This window comes from Calypte anna, chromosome 1, assembly GCF_003957555.1.
Source record: "Calypte anna isolate BGI_N300 chromosome 1, bCalAnn1_v1.p, whole genome shotgun sequence".
Classification (NCBI taxonomy): domain Eukaryota; kingdom Metazoa; phylum Chordata; class Aves; order Apodiformes; family Trochilidae; genus Calypte; species Calypte anna.
The window spans coordinates 186,816,325-186,833,364 of record NC_044244.1 but is presented as its reverse complement, the minus strand read 5'-3'; positions in this window follow the sequence as shown (position 1 = coordinate 186,833,364).

Here is a 17,040-nt window from a genome sequence, read left to right as displayed (position 1 = left end):
TTTACCAGTCATCACTTCTCATCACTTACAGCCTTGTCATTAGCAGCCCATAATCATGGAAAGATTTCCATGACAAATAGGAAGAGGCCACATGGGTAGAAAGAGTGTTGGGAAAGGCCAAGGTGATTTTTGGGAGATGAGGGAGGACAAATGACATGTGAAAGCCAATGCCCCTGGCAAACCAAAAGGGATGGCTGGAGTGAGGAGATGAGAGGCACGGATGAAGCAGAAGTGCAATAATGAAAGAAGGAGGTTTCAGTGACACAGAATGAAATAGTAAGGACTTAGGAACAATTAACCACACACCACTTCTAATCTGAGCTGCTGTAACTAGGGCTCAATGTGTACATTCTGTCATACTAGAAGAGAATGAGAAAAATCTGTCTCCATGTCTCCAGCCCATTCCACAGCTCATCACCTCAACATGATAATCTCTACATCATTGGTGAACAACTATAGACAGGCATTTTGCTCTCTTTCAATATGCACATATATTTTAAAAATGTGTTCCTCTATCCATTTTTCAAAACTGATTCTTTAGCCTCCCAGCCCAGCTTGATATGCTTTTATTTTCAAAATAAAAGATAGGCACAGACCACCTTAAGGACTGCAGTTCAATGGAGCTTCAAGTCTCACAATAAGGAGTGATAGGGAACTGATCAGAAAATTCTTCTGCACCTTCTAATAGGTAATTTGGAAAAAAAAAAAAAGCTTTTAATTGTAATGTACGTTTCCAAGAGACATGCTGTCTTCCACATAAAGTTCAGGATGTGCAACTTTGTGTTGGAAATTAACTACTTATTAACCTGTAAATGAAATGCTGGCTAAATATCAACATCTAATCATGCTGTTATACAGTAACAAAATTTCTGCTGTTATGGTTTCCCTGACAGAGATGTGTTATCAGAAAGAAATTAATTTGAGATAAATTATCATCCTGAAAATATAATAACAAGAGCTAGGGCTGCTTTTCTTCAAATGTGTTTTCTATTTTCGGATACGTGAGTTATTAATCATCACTTTACAGGGAAGTGACTTCTTCCACTCCAAGAAACGAAAACTAAAGTTAAAACAAGGGGGGCTCAGATTCTTATCCTAAACACATGAGCTTAACAGGAAGGTATCTCCTCTGCATAGTCTTTCTGGATTTGAACAGCTATAAATGAGATCAGCATATGATAACCTTTCAGATACCTACAAGGAAAATACACAAATAACAAAATGTAACTTCCAGGCAGTTCCAGTAAGTGCATTATGCTCGTAATATAATGAGTAATTGCAAAACCTATTATCTTGGAGATGAAAAGATTTTGGAAGATTTAAGATCAGATTTCAAGTTCAAGAAAAGCAGGAAACAAAAAAGAACAATAAACTAAATACTGGAAAACACATGCATGACTCAGAGTCCTGCAATAGAAACTGCTCTAAGCTTTCATAAGCATTAATACGATTTAAAACCATTACGAGATAGGAGGAAAAAGTTGAGCTCTGTATCAAATGTGAATTAGAAACTTGCAGAGAACAAAGCAGAATGAAGTTTGCTTTGCCAAAACTGAACAGCAAATGAACAAGGCCAGAGCAGCAATGCTTACTGGGCAAGACAGGGATATCTGGAGAAGGCTTAGGAGGCTGCCATCTTCAGAGCCCAGCTGTCACCATTCCCAGTTGTCTGAAGCTTCTGGGACACTGAAATGTCTAAGACAAAATACTCAGCAGCATACATGGGGAACAACAGCCCAGAAGAGCTTGGGAAACAAATTATTCCATTAGATGTGGCTTGTAAACAGTGTTATAGGGACCTGGGTGTGTGGGAAGCTGATGGTTACCCAGGGAGACAAAGCACTCCCTCTGACTTAAATTCACCTCTTCAGAAAAAGCTAGTTTTGAAGGCTCAAGTGGGACACAAAGAATCCAAAAGCTTGTGATGGCTCCTCTCAAGTGGCTGAATTTAGCCTCCTGTGCTTCCCCTAATGACTAGAAGGAGGAAGAATACTGGGGGCAAGAAAACCAGGGCTGACATAATCTAGGGTTGTTATGTTTTTTCAAATAAGCTTCTGGGCCCAAGGTTCCATGCACTTTTTGGTGGCTTTGGGATTGCTTTCTGTGTCTTTTAACTCTGTCTCTGAAAGGAAAATAATCTTCAGTTTTCCAGATTGTACATAAGAGTTTCAAGTGCCCAAGAGGCATAGAAACACAAATCATTGGCTTACCTGGGAAGAAGAGAGTCCTGAAAGTAGTCACTGAAATGCTGGCAACCATCAACTCTTAGTGGTATTGGAGTCAATACAGACACTGTGAACTGACAGCACAGATTCAAAACCCAAGAAAAGGGAACTCTGTACATTTGTATGTGAAAGGATATCTCAAGTAACCACTTTGCAAAGAAGGGAAAAATATGGTGCAAAGGGGAAAAGCAAATAATAAACCCTTTAAAGGAAAGAAAAGTTGCAGAATGAACCTGTCAGGGCCTCAATTTTCTTCTGACCTTGTTGACAGGCTTCTGGTTATGTGGCATTCTAAGGCAAAAAAAGACACACAGGTTTTATCCCTTTCCATATATAGCTGTGCTGACTGCTTTGGAATCAGGTAATCAAGGATGACAGCAAGTCAGTTATGGAATAATGACACAAATCAAATGGCAAATGAAGGTTAACTGAAGAAGATCACAGAGGGCTGGCACAAGAAAGTACATCTGATTTGAAATTAAGTTAACATACCTTCTCCACCAAGACATGAACAAGATTCCCAAACTACTCTTACCAGAAGGTGAGAATTTTCAAGTTATACCAACATTTACACATACACAGATGATAAAAACAAGAAGGATCTTCTGCACATGCAAATTTTACCTCTATATAATAGACTCCACTTCAAGATGTCAGCCATTCCTGTAGAAAACTCTAATCATCAGGACTTTAACAAGACAAGCAAAGATGGGCCAACCATGTCTTTTAAGAAAGATCAAACCTTGAGAGTGAGTCCTGGACCCAATCTCTCGACCATTCAGGTCAGCTGGAGCCAGGGTGGAAAGGTGTGGGAAGGGCAGGAGTGAAGCTGTAGGACAGAGATGCACTGAGGTATTTGTGTGCAGAAAAGGAGAACGGGGACCTTCAACATCCCTCTCTCCTATGAAGTTGCTGACATGCTAGAAAGCATAAGTTTCCGTCTGCTTCACCTCTTCTTTACCTCAACTCCTTTGTAGCCATCTACTACTTCTCAGTCAGGATTCCACCTCCACAGGACCCTTCAGCTTACTCCTACTTCCTTGATTTCAGAAGCTTCTTGGAAACACTTCTTGTCACATCCACCGTGGGCTAGGAAGGGACAGACATCTTCCTCTTACTTTCCACAATGAATAGGAGAAAACCAGAAGAATAACATATAAAAAACTGTGAGCATTTTTAGCCTAAACAAGCAAGGAAGACAAAGGGAGTATGGGAGAAAGATGAATTCCATCTGTAGAAGGGAAACTCAAAACAGGAGAAGTGACATCCAGAGAAGATTGGCAGAGGAATTGGAAAAACAATCCAGCTCTACTAAAACTACTGCAGTATCAAGCTCAAATATTCCTTCCATCACTTTAGATTTAATATAACAGAAAACAAGTATGTGTCCAATATCTAGTATTCAGCATATCTAGTAGGTCAGATAGGTTTAAAGTAACAATGTCTAAAAGCCCCTCTAATTTATCAGCAGAAAGTAGGGCTAGTAAGTACACTCATCTGATTCAATCTGAGTTTTGAAAATCCTTTTTGCAAGTGATAATTGTCAAAGTTACAGGTTTTCCTCCTGCTTTGCTGAGTGATTTTCCCCCACTGTAATGAAAAGAGATCAGTGTCAGATGTATACTGAGAGCTGTTTCTTTTTCTTCCTATGTTTCTCAGTACACATATCTATCAAATCCAAGGACCTGTATTTTACTGGGTTTTTTTTCAGCAATATCTTCTGTTCTCTCTACATTACCCATGTGCTTTTTTAGTCTCATGCAAAAGTAAAAACAAAATAAGTGTCCACAGGCAAACAGAGGTGCAATTCATTAATGCAAACCTAGAGAAGGATAACCAGAAACTCCCTCTGGCATTGTCTTGCATGGCATTCATTCCTCCCTTAATGCCTCTTATTCCTTTAGGATTGCTTTGTCCATTGATACTTTCTCAAAACAGCTCATTATTTTAGCCAGCTGATTATACAGTTGCTTTATAAAAAGCATTTATTCTTCATCATCTTGAGAATTATTTCTACATGGTAGAGACAAGATTTTTTGCTCCTGTTCTTTCTGAAAGGCTTGGTTTCTAATCAAGTTACAACACAATCACAGTGTTTTACATAAATATCACCATAAAATCTGGATCTTAACAACAATGTTCTCTATTTATCCATTTAAGTACTTCTGCATTCCCCATTATTTTTGTGTTTGACCATCTCACGTTACCTAATGTATTTTCATAGGACAGAGCTATTTGCTTGGATGGTGAACTGTAGCAAGGACAGAGAGTTTGTGAGCATGGCTTCATCAAAAAAATAAACAGATCCAGATTTGCCCTAGGGATGGTGGGGCTGAGCTTGCCTCCCCTGCATGCTCACAGGTTCCTTCTGCAGGCACCAGTTCAGACACAGCCCTGCACTCAGCTGCTGCTTTGTCCCTGAGCATCAGGACTATGTACTTCTGCCTGATAAAACTTTTGTTGCACAAAACAGCTTCTAAAATCCTCTCTTATGAAGTGGTTGTAATCTGATAGGGAGTAATTTATTTCTCCATAGAATTTAATTCAAGCTGCAGGAGGTAGCACACAGTAATATTCCTCTTCTAGAAGTCTGCAGGGTGCTCCTGAGGAAGCCTGCCAGCTATTTTTGGATAATGGCAACAAGCTGAACCTTCCCCAGAAAGCCAGGGCATGGATGAAACAGGAGCAGCAAGCAGTGATGTGCTTTCTCTTTGTCATGAAGAGGTGCAATACACCCTTAATCAAGCTACTAAACATTTTTGCATTATTTGACATAACCAATAGTGGACTTCGCCATTTCTTCTTTTGCCAGAACTGGGGAAGAAGAGCAGCATTACAAAGCAGTGGTTTCATGGAGTTGTCTCCAGATACCCCAGGAGAGCAGTTCTCCCCATTAGCTGGCACATCACACCCCTACAGGAACAGGGCTGAAAGACTTTATGCAGCAGCATAGATTGAGATGTCAATAATAGTGTGACTACACAGACTTCCAGAAGCTTTTCTTAGACCACAGCATAGATTGGAAGTACATATAAGTGATAAAGAAGTAACTTGGGGAGGGGGAAGAGAGGGGAAAGGTGGATGGAAGTTCTTTTAAAAGGCTCCATGCTATCAAACCGTGAGGGAGAAAAGATCCTTAAATCTTTAAGATGATCTGTAGTCCAACACTCCACTTCTCTAGGATTTCCACAAGGCTGTGACTGTGGAAAGAATACCTTGGCTCTCAGTATCTGGTTCCTCTTCTGGGATCCTGTCTTGGCTAGAAGTGAGTCATGATTCCAAGATGTGTTCTCCTTCCCATAAACAACTAATTTTTGTTAGAAGCCAAACATCATCACCATTTAATCCCTCTTTCAGGATGAAACTGCCCACTTGTAAGTGTTGGTTCAGATCCCAGGAAGCCATCTGTTTAGGGGGCATAGGCTTACCTAAGTACAGAACCTGACACTCAGCTCCATGTCCTGAAGGCTGATATTTGGAGAAGAAGGAAATCAGAGGCAGTGTGTTTCTCAGCTTCAAGGCCCTGAAGATTCACCCACAGAAACTCAAAGCTGACAGTGACTGGCACAGAGAGCTACGTTCTGGCTATATGATCAAATGCCAGGTGGGAGGAGGCACATTCTCTGAACAGCAGACTTGCCAATAAACTTGAAATCTTTCCTCTGCACTGGTGTGACCCCATCTTGAGCACTGTGTGCAGATCTGGCTTACACAGTACAGAAAGGACATAGAGGAGAGGAGGACTGGGGAGGAGGGCTATGAGGTTGGTGAATGGTTTAGAGGGAAAGATGTTTGAGGAGTGGTCAAAGGCCCTTGGTCTGTTCAGCCTGGAGGAGACCTCATCCCAGCTTTACTCCTTTACATCCCATTACTCCTTCCTCACTGGGGAAGGAGGAGGAGCAGGTGCTGACTTCTTCTCTTTGGTGGCCAATGATGGGACCCAAGGCATGGCAGGAATGTGTGCTAGGGGAGGTTTAGGTTAGATATAAGGAAAAAGTTTTTCACCCAGAGGGTGGATGAGCAGTGCAACAGGCTCCCCAGGGAAACAGTTATGGCACCAATTCTGCCTGAGCTCAAGAAGTGTTTGGATGACACTCTCAGGCAAATGGTGTGATTCTTGGGGTGCCCTACACAGGTACAGGAGTTGGACTTGATGATCCTGATGAGTCCCTTCCAACTAAGCAGATTCTGATTCTATGGTCTGGCCATAGCCATGAGCCTTGTGCCTTCAGAAGTAACCAAATCCTCTTCCCAGACATGCACTTTGGAAAAAACACTCAGACAAGATGACAACAGACAATCCATTTGGGTTCCAGCTGGAGGGGACAGGTAAATGCTTCTTTGAGTACTTCACAATTTTGAGAAGTATTAACTTAGAGTAGCATGAGGTATCATATAAGACCTATATTAAAAATACAGGGGAAGTAAAGGAGTTATTGTGTGATATTGAGTATTGTTGTGATTTTGGCCCTACCACTATTGAATTAATTGGGTTTTGTTTTTTGGTTTTTTTTTCTTTTCATTCTATCATGTTTTCATTTATTTGGCAAAACTGGTCACCACAGCAAAACTTCTATCAAAATGCCACTGGATCACATGAGAAAGTCAGTACTTCGAATAATGGTTTGTTAAATTACCTCCTCTGGCCTCCTGGATGTAAATCTGGATTACTGGGCACCAAAATCTGGATTACTGGGCACTCAAAAGAGGCTTTTTAGAATACCATACAGCTAAAATCATAATGAGCTTTACTAGAGGGGAGCATAATTCTAAAGTTCAGCAGAAGTTGTGTGTTTGTATGCAGTGACTAAGCATATGCAAGTAGGAGGCAATTACAGATGGCTGGAAATATGCTACTTCTGCAAAACACATCTGATGTTTTGTATCCCAGAACAGAAAGCAGAAATGCTCAAAAGTACACAAGCTCAGCTCCTAGCTGACACAGTGATGCTGTATTTGTGTTATTTAATATCACAGTCAGCCACTGAGGATCAGCAACAAAAGGTTGCTCACTTCTTTTTCTTTTTAAAAAGGAAAAAAAAGTTAATACAGTCATGGAGGATTTGTAGAGATAAGAGGAATGTACCAAGTGGAAAGCAGTTAAGAAAGTCACATCCAGTAATAGCTCCATTAAAAACAAAGCTATGAGTTAACTATGAGCCAGTATGCCTGGGACACAGAGGAAACAAAATCTCTTAACTCCATTTGCCAGAGTGGTTGGCCTGCTTTCTCTGCTCCATTTGGGGTAGCCTTATCTGTTTTTTGCTATACTACAGTTCTGAGATAGGTTTGGGCTTAATAAATACTCCTGCTAATTGCAAAATATTAATTCTCTTAGTTGTACTTTACACATGCATTTTTCACTTTTATCTAAGCAGTTGCCTGTGCAAGGAGAGATGAGCTCCCACAGCACTTACCAATTTGCATCTTAACTGGGGAGGTGTCCTGGGTGAGGTGCATCAAGGGAGAGCTTTGGAAGTGGTGAGGTGGGAATTGTCATTCTGGGGAACAAACAGGTCCCAGTCCCTCCCCACCTATGGGGAGGAACAGAGACCTTGCACTGTGGGACAGTGTTTTATGTGGAAAAAGAGAGACTTACCAAAAAAACCCACAAGTTCAAACCCAAACCACTCTCAAATCCCTATTTTACCCAATTAAGTTTCAAACCAAAGAACAATAGTACTGATGTCTCCAGACTGACCAGAGGTGAGCTGAGTGCAAAGAGCTACCCTGATTTTAAAAGAAAATGAGTCTATAAAGGAAAGGATGCATGGCTAGGACCCAAGCTACTGATCCCACCAGCTTTGCATTGCATGAGAGAAAAGATAGGAAACAAGACATCTTATACAGATATAAAAATGTTTGTATTCTATAATAAACATATCTTATACAACATTATAGCATATTATATATATTTTATCGATATAAACTATGTATAATTTACCTAAATTAGGAGTACTTTCAGGACTTTTTGTCTTTTTTCCTCTCTAAGGTGTGTTCAGAAGCCTTATTGTAGGATCAGTAGGGCACAGAATTCTGCCTTTAAGCCTGGAAATTGCATCAATGAGTTCAGTTGCATCTTGGAAGACTGGAAAAATTAAAAGAAGTGAGGATTTCCTGTAGGAATACAGGAGGTAATATACATTAGCATACCCTGGCCAGAATTATCATGTGCAGCAAAGCTCTGTGAAGTAAGTCAAACTGAGGCCTCTTTTGGAAACATTATTCTTAATGGCATTTACACTTCCTTTGTTAGGAAATTAAGATCCACACCCAATGATTCAAATTTGGCTCATCCAAAGGACAAATGTGAGAATTCTTTTCTAATTTTTTTTTTTTTCTTTTTTTTTTTTTACTTTAGATTGCTCCCTAGTAGAATCTGGTAACTTGATAGGAAGCCTAGACTGACTCCTCCTTATCTGGGCAGTATGGACAGCCTTAAGAACGTGCTGGAGGTGGTTAATTTATTTTGGTAGAACATGTCATTGACAACATCTTAATTTGTTCTTAAACAAGCTAATGAAGACTTAGCTTGAATGAAGTCCATTCTCCCCCTCGAGGGTCTGCTGTCTGCATTGCCTCCCCCTTCCCCAGGGAGCCTCAGTTATTTACTCCCTCAAAGCTTCCATCTTCTGACTGTCTATCAGCAGGTGGGTGTTGTTAGGTTGACAGCACACCTTTTCATACCCTACCAAGGGACAAAGGGACTGAGAGAGAAAATCCTCACTAGGATGAGTGCCCAACTATTCTAATGCCTTCTCCCATGATGAAGAAAACAGAACTCTTTCTGAAGCAGGACTTCCAAATTTTGGGGATTTTGCAGTGCTGTCAGTCATTAAGACTTTGTATACTCCGCTACATCCACTCATTAAAAAAGACACATCTGGCAATGTGGTGATTTACACATGTGCAGATCAGCTCTAACCAATTTAATGATGACAATTGGGCTCAAGACCTTACATCAAATATCACTGCTGTGAAGCATCTTCTCACCCCATAAGCATGGGGACCCCAATCTGTCCACCCCTCCTTCATTACAGCAAGATCCCTATTCAGCCTCCCTCTCTCCTGCTCCACAGTAACATGTGGTGACTTGATGTGTACAACCTCTGCCAAACTCTTGGAGAGGACATGGAGAGGTCTGGTCCTCAGTCTGCCCAGTGGTTGGGATGACCTGGAAGGTAGAGTCACTCCAGGGAGGGTTAGAACAGCTCCAGCACCCAGAAACTTTTGCTGTTGATAAAAAAACACCAGACCAAGAGTCAAGAAGATAGAAGTGTATTTGACATTAAGGAGCTGATGGTCCTTGGGTTTGTTGGTTTGGTTTTGTTGTTTTGCTCTATTGACTCCTGGTAGAAAAAAATCTCACTGTGAAGAGGAAAAGTCAATGGTGCTAATTTGCAACAAAGTAGTTTAATTGAACGAAAATACCAGGAAAATCTCTGACTATGCTGATTCTGGAGGACAAAGTCAGAGCCTTTGAACTCTAAGTCAATAAATGTATTAAATAAAAAAGAAATGTCATAAAATTGATTGATTTATGGAACTCTTTGACAAAATGCAACTGAAATTAAAATGTTGGTAAGATTTAAGAAACAGAAATTAACCTTAATTAAAACCTCCAATGGGGTTAAAAAGAAAACTTATCTGTCAAGGTGTTGTTTTGTATGATTCTACTAAAGTAGCAGGAGGTATTTTTAGAGTAGATAAATCACTGTTTTCACAAGCTCCAATACCATTCTGCTGAATTATCCATCAGTATATGTGTTCCTAACTATAGTCCGAGGAAGAAAAACATGTTTTGCTGTTTTGTAAAACATACTCATTTTTTGTTTTTATGAGATAAAATGTGTTTATCAGCTTGATAACGATCTTGACAGTAAAACCAAGTTTATGAGTGCACTCTGAATCACCACATAAAATTTCTATTTACTGCTTTTCAAAATTATCTCAATTAATTCTCCTTTTCCCCCTCTATCATCTAGTTTACTCAGCCTAAAATGTTAAGTATGACAGCATTATAAATGGAGTAAGATGCTATCAGATTTTTCTATTTCTGTTTGCCCGTCCTTTCACTCAGGAATAATGTTCTGTGCAAAGATACTTTTCAGGGAGAAAAATGCATCTATTGATGTCACAGCAACAAAATATAGGGAGCATGATATTCCTCATTCAACTTCAGGACTCCGTACTCCCAGCACAATGAAAGAACTGAGGAACTAATCTGTACTTTGAGTTGCTTTTTAAAGTGAATACATAGATTAAAAATATCTATACTTAATATATATTTGGTGTATAAATACACAATTATGATTTCTATAAACATATTTGATATAAATATTGTGTATAAATACAAAATAAATCCTGACTCTACTTCAGCCATACACACTTAATCAAAGGTAAGACATAAAGGGAAAGTACCACAAAACTATATGTATTCTTGCTGTCCTACACACTTCTTACCAAACTTATTTAAAATGCTGTTATTAAATATAAAAAAATAATGCAAAGGGAATTTGAACAGCAAGATAAGTACTCCTGGGAACTTTACTGTTTTCAGGCTTTTTTTTCTGATTCTGCATAGTGTAAGAATTATATCATGCTGGCAACAGATTAATGGGGAAGAGATGGGAAGTTATTTCTCCCTGCTCTGTTTGCTTGCAAGTTGCTTCCAAAAATAGCTGATAGGAATGGTTCTTCATGTAAAAGTATTTATTTTACAAGCTCAGCAAACTGATGATTATGTAACAATAATCCTCATCATTTAAAAAGGCAGCTCTCTGCCTAACAGGTGAACTGCTGATAAAAACCCTGCTTTCTTTCTGTTCTGCTTACTGAACACAGTGAGGGAAAAGCTGAAAACATGATGAAAACATCACTTACCTATTTTTTTCATAACAAAATAATGTATTTTAGTCATCCAGATGAAGGAAGAGATGTTTGTCCTGTTCAGGGTTCAAATCACAGGATTGCTGATGAGACCCCTGGAACTCATCTGGTCCAACCCTCCTGCTTCCAGGTTGCCCGGGACCATATCCAGACAGCTTTTCAGTATCTTTGGAGGAAGACTTCACAACATCCCTGACTAATACTCTGTCCAGGTTTGGGCCCCCCACTACAAGAAGGACATTGAGATGCTGGGATGAGTCCAGAGAAGGGCAACAAAGCTGGTGAAGGGTCTGGAGAACAAATCTGATGAGGAGAAGCTGAGGGAACTGTGGGTGTTTAATCACGAGAAGAGGAGGCTGAGACCTTATCACTCTCTACAGCTCCCTGAAAGGCAGCTGGAGTGAGGTGGGGGTTGATCTCTTACCCCTAATAAGAAGTGATAGGACAAGAGGAAATAGTCTCAAGTTGTGTCAGAGGAGGTTTATATAGGATATTAAAAGAAACTTCTTCACTGAAAGGGTTATGAAACACTGGAACCAGCTGTCTGAGGAGGTGGTTGAATCACCATCTCTGCAGATGTTTAAAAGATGTGTAGAGGGGGTGCTTAGGGACATGGTTTAGCACTGGACTCAGTAGAGTTAGGTTAATTGTTGGACTCAATGATCTTAAAGGTCTTTTCCAACCAGAATGACTCTGTAATTCTGTTATTCTGAGCAAACTAGTCTAATGCTCCATCACCTTTATGGTGTAAAAGTGTTTCCTGATGTTCAGAGGAAACATCAGATGCCCTGGTGTCCAGATGTCCTGTGTTTCGGGTTGCACTCCTTGCCTCTGGTCCTGGCACTGGGTACTACTGAAAATAGCCTGGATCCATCCTCTTTCCACCCTCCTTTCCAGTACTTCCATACATTTCCCTAAGCCTTCTCTTCTCCAGGCAGAACAGTCCCAGCTCTCTCAGCCATTCCTGACAGGAGAGATGCCCCAGACCTTTCATCATCTTTGTGTCCCTCCACTGGACTCTCTCCAGTATGTACCTGTCTCTCTTGCAGGGAGGAGCTCAGCACTGGGCACAGAGCTGGAGCCTCACTGGTTCTTCCTTCCCTTGGGAAGGGAAGGGAAGGGAAGGGAAGGGAAGGGAAGGGAAGGGAAGGGAAGGGAAGGGAAGGGAAGGGAAGGGAAGGGAAGGGAAGGGAAGGGAAGGAAGGGAAGGGAAGGGAAGGGAAGGGAAGGGAAGGGAAGGGAAGGGAAGGGAAGGGAAGGGAAGGGAAGGGAAGAAAGGAAGGAAGGAAATGTTCCATCATTCAGATCATTGGTGAGGATGTAAAACAGGACTAGAGCCAGGATTGAGCCCTGGGGTACACAACTGGACTCCACCTAGACCATACGCCACTGATCACCACCTCTGGGCCCAGATGTTCCACCAGTATCCAGTTCACCTCCCTGCCTGCTCATCCAGCCCACACAGCAACAGCCAAACACCTTCCTGAAGTTCAGGCAGCCAATATCCACTGCTGTCCCCTCAGCTACCACACCATTCATTTTACCACAGAAGTTTAGCAAGTTTGAGAAGTGTGACTGCCCCTTGAGGAATCCATGCTGACCACTGAGGATTTTATTGTTGTTCATGCACCTGGCAAAGGTTTCCAGGATTAGCTGCTCCATCATCTTGCCAGGGACTGAAGTGAAGCTGACTGCAAATACAATGCAAAAAAAGTGGCTATAGAGTATTAGAAGGAAAACACTTTCCCCCTCACAGCTACATCTTTGTGAATCCAATACTTGTTAAAAACAGCCTGAATTTTTAAATGGTGGTGAGAGGGTCACTCTTTCATCATGATGTCACAAGATTTCACATACCTCTACCAAAAAACTGTGGAGAGTCTGTGTAAGGGACTCAAGGAAAGATGGAAACAGCACATCTTAAACCTTTTTTCCCAGGCTCAAAGTATCCATACTATGAACAAATAAACTACATTTCATAATGGTTTCTAAGGTTTGGATGCTACATCAGCTAAATAATGTCATGGATTTATTACTCATCTATGGTGACCAAGGCAGATTTTTAACTTACCCATAGCAGCTCCTTCAAAGTAAAAAGATACAAAATCTCCATGTTTGGGGTGTCCTGGAGTCTGTTTTCAATTCTAACAATGCCATTCTGTGTGTCAGCAGTCAAGCTGCATTATTCCACAGATCAGCCCCTTGACCTGTAAATATTTTTTTTTATTCTTAAGGTAAAGCAATCAGAGAAAACATAATACAGTTCCAAACTTATTTTTAATGTTTAAATATATTAATATTAAAGTATATTTATATTTATATTTAAGTATATATATTATATATATTATATATTTATATTTAAGTATATTATATTAAACTTGCTTAATATAGCTATAGTTGATTTTCCATAATATATTTCTAATTTTGTAAGACATATTCCAAAGTACAACTATTTCAGTATCTCGGATATTGTTATTCTAGCATAGGTGTTGAATTTGAATGGGAACAGCTCTCCACTGTGATGGTGCAGGGAAAGCACCCACAATCACATAATTCTGAGAAACTGTGTGGCTTAAGCAGCATCTAGTGGCTAAACCTATGTTGGCAGTCGTTCCTATCTAGCTCTAGTTTCTCTTACTAAATTTAGCATTTAGGATTAAAGGAAACAGGTTCGTTTCATTGCTTTCAGTAAACAAGAATCCAAAGGTGTGTTTGTTTTTAAATAAACTTTATGTATCATTACCTTTAATGCAAAACAAGATGAAAAAGCATTAGGGATTACTACTCACACCCTAAAACCTGGAGATTTATTACAGGAGGGCTCAAGTACTTTCAACCAAGGAATGCAGGAATTAAGTTTCAACCACATCTTGCAAGGCAATTTGTTTTTTTTACACAATATAATCTCATACCTTTCCAGTAACAGGAAAATCAAGTGCTCATGTGCAAGTTTTTGAGGATGTTATAAGATAAAAAGGTATCTTGTACCCTGCATCAGGGAAGTGACCAGCAAGCAAATTCCTGTAGATGCTGAAGGAATGATTCAAATTACCATTCCCAGCTGCTTTTGCTAACATGCTCTGCAGCTTCAGCACTGCAAATGGTTGCATGAGGGCCACTGGACAGCTTCAGTGAAGTCAACTACACGAACATATTAATTATTAGCCTTTCAGTGGTGATTGCAGCTACTCTAGTAAATATGACCTTACAATTCTGCCCATTTTTGTAAGGTTCTTTTCTCTTCTAGTTACATCACACCTGTAAAAATACTAATCTAAGCACTGGAGTTCTCTTCCTCAAATGAAGGAAAATGCCTTCACATCCACATCTAACAAAAGAAATAATCTCTTCCTGGAAAAGACACATTTCTGTTAGTAAACTGATTCACTACTCTTGTGTTGTTAGTAATAAATTTTTATGACTTGAATTCTAATTAATATTTTCACAGAATATTTTCAAATCCATGTATTTTCAAGTCCAGAGTATTTTTTGTCAATTGTGATGACACAGACATGGGCATCTCTGGCCTATTTGCTGGTCCAATTAATTTTGTTTGTCCACAAACCTTCTGTAATCAAAATAAGTTACTATGAAAACAATCTTCTGCTTATGACTCTGAGACTGAGCTTTCATATTCACAGAGGATACAGATTTATATTCACCCTTCAGTAGTCTTCAGAATCATTGAATCATAGAATGGTTTGGGTTAGAAGGGATTTTAAAAATCATCTAGATACAATCCTCTTGCCATGAGCAGGAGTACCTACCTCTAGATCAGGTTGCTTAGAGCCCTCTCCAACCTGCCCTTGAATACTGCCAGGGATGGGGCTTCCACTCCTTCTCTGGGCAGTCTGTTCCACTGTCTTACCACTCTCATGGTAAAGAATTTCTTCCTAATACCTAATAGAAATCTCCCCTCTTTTGGTTTTAAACCATTGACCTTGTCCTCTTGCTACATGGTCATGCTAGAAGTCCTACCCCAGCTTCCCTATAGGCACTTTTCAGATAATGTAAACCTGTTATGAGGTTTATGAGCCTTCTCTTCTCCAGGCTGAACCACCCCAATTTCCTCAGCCTATCCTCACAGGTGAGGTGCTCCAGCCCTCTGATAAATTTTGTGGTCCTCCTCTGGACACCTTCCAGGAGCTCCATGTCCTTCTTATGCTGGGGACTCCAGAAATGGACACAGTACTCCAGGTTGGGTGTCACAAGAGCAGAAGAGAAGGAGAGAATCACTTTCCTTGACCAGCTGCCTATACTTCTTCGGATGCATCCCAGGACCTGGCTAGATTTCTGGGCTGCAAGGGCACATTGATGGCTCATGTTGAGCTTCTGGCCCACCACCACCCCTTCTTCTCAGGACTGTTCACATTCCTGTCTCCTGCCAACCTGTATTTGTGCATGAGATTGCCCCAAACCAGGTGTAGAACCTTGTACTTGGCCTTGTTGAACTTAATGCAGTTTGCATGAGCCCATTTCTTGAGGCTGCCAAGGTCCCTCCGGATGGCAAGAAGCTGGAAGACCTCTTTTCAAATCAACAACTAAAAATATATGAACTCATCCAACTACTTCAAGGGTCAGAAAGCCTTAATAGAAGGACTTTGTACACTGTACAAAGAAATCACTACTTTCACTTGGTTTAATGTATCAGTACCCATAGTACTTAAACTCCATCGTCAAAATGCAAAATTGCCTTTAACCATCAGAGGGAGAGAGTCTAAAGTGAAATTCCTGGGAGCAAGAACAGTACAAGCTATATGTACAGTACAACTATAATGAAAAGTTTTAAAGGTAAGCGGGCAAATCTAGACTTGTTTTCTGTTTGAGTGAAAGCAAGGGAAAATTTATACAATTAATTTGCTAGCAAGTGACATATCCTCAATGACAATTTCTGTCTGATGTGTAAGAACTGACAAAATGCCTTCAGGTCATTTGTTGAAACTTGCACCATTACCCAGCTGTGGCAATGGCACACAGTACTCTCTTTGTATCTTCACCTATTTTTGTTCTAGGCAAAACCAGCATGGCAAACTGCTTGTGAGATGGGTTTTACATTGCAGTTATTTGCATTTCAAGCTGTTCCTCCTCTTCATTTCTCAAATTTGGACTCTATCATCAAGAGGAAAATAAACAAAAAAGTCCCTTATGCAATGCTGCATTTTACCTTTAAGAGTTTTACCTTTAAGAGTTTAAGTGTTTTCAAAAAAATCCATGTGGATTCAGAGCTTCTGAAGCCTAAATGCTTACACAGAAGTTACACCAGTTCAGATCTTCTTTAGGAAATTTGATCCAAATACGCAATTCTCTTTTAGGGAGTCAATCTGTTCCACGGCCAGTTATACAAGTGTTACATGGCTCAGTTGGAAGCCATATCTAAAGTAGGCACCACACATGGTTTTTGACTTGCCCTAAGCTTAACTAATAAGTGGCTTCAACAAAGCCATTGCAAATTTACAATGAAATGGGGCTAAGAACAATTTAATGTTAAAATAATCAATTATTCATTATATGTAATATAAAATACACAGTTTAAACTCAAAGATTTCTGCTTCTGAAGAACTGCCTTAACCAGAAAGCTATGGCATCACACTATCATGTTACACCAAGGTTTTTCTGTGTTGTTTGGTTTTGGTTTTTTCCTCAAAATTTGAACTTTCAGCTTTAAATGAGAAGTATTCTCTTAGGACGTGGAACAAGGAAGACTGATCTCTGAGAAAAATACAAAATGAGATCTACAGATTGAAGCACAAGTGCTCTGAACACAAGAAGCTATCATGACCAGCAGCACGGTGCTTTGGGCACCTACCTCCTCCCCATGCAAGAAAGGGAATGGACATAAAAATTCTCACCATCACTTTGAATCTCAGAATCCTCTAACTTGGACAAAATGTATGTAAACGAAGAACAACCATATGGTTAACAGACT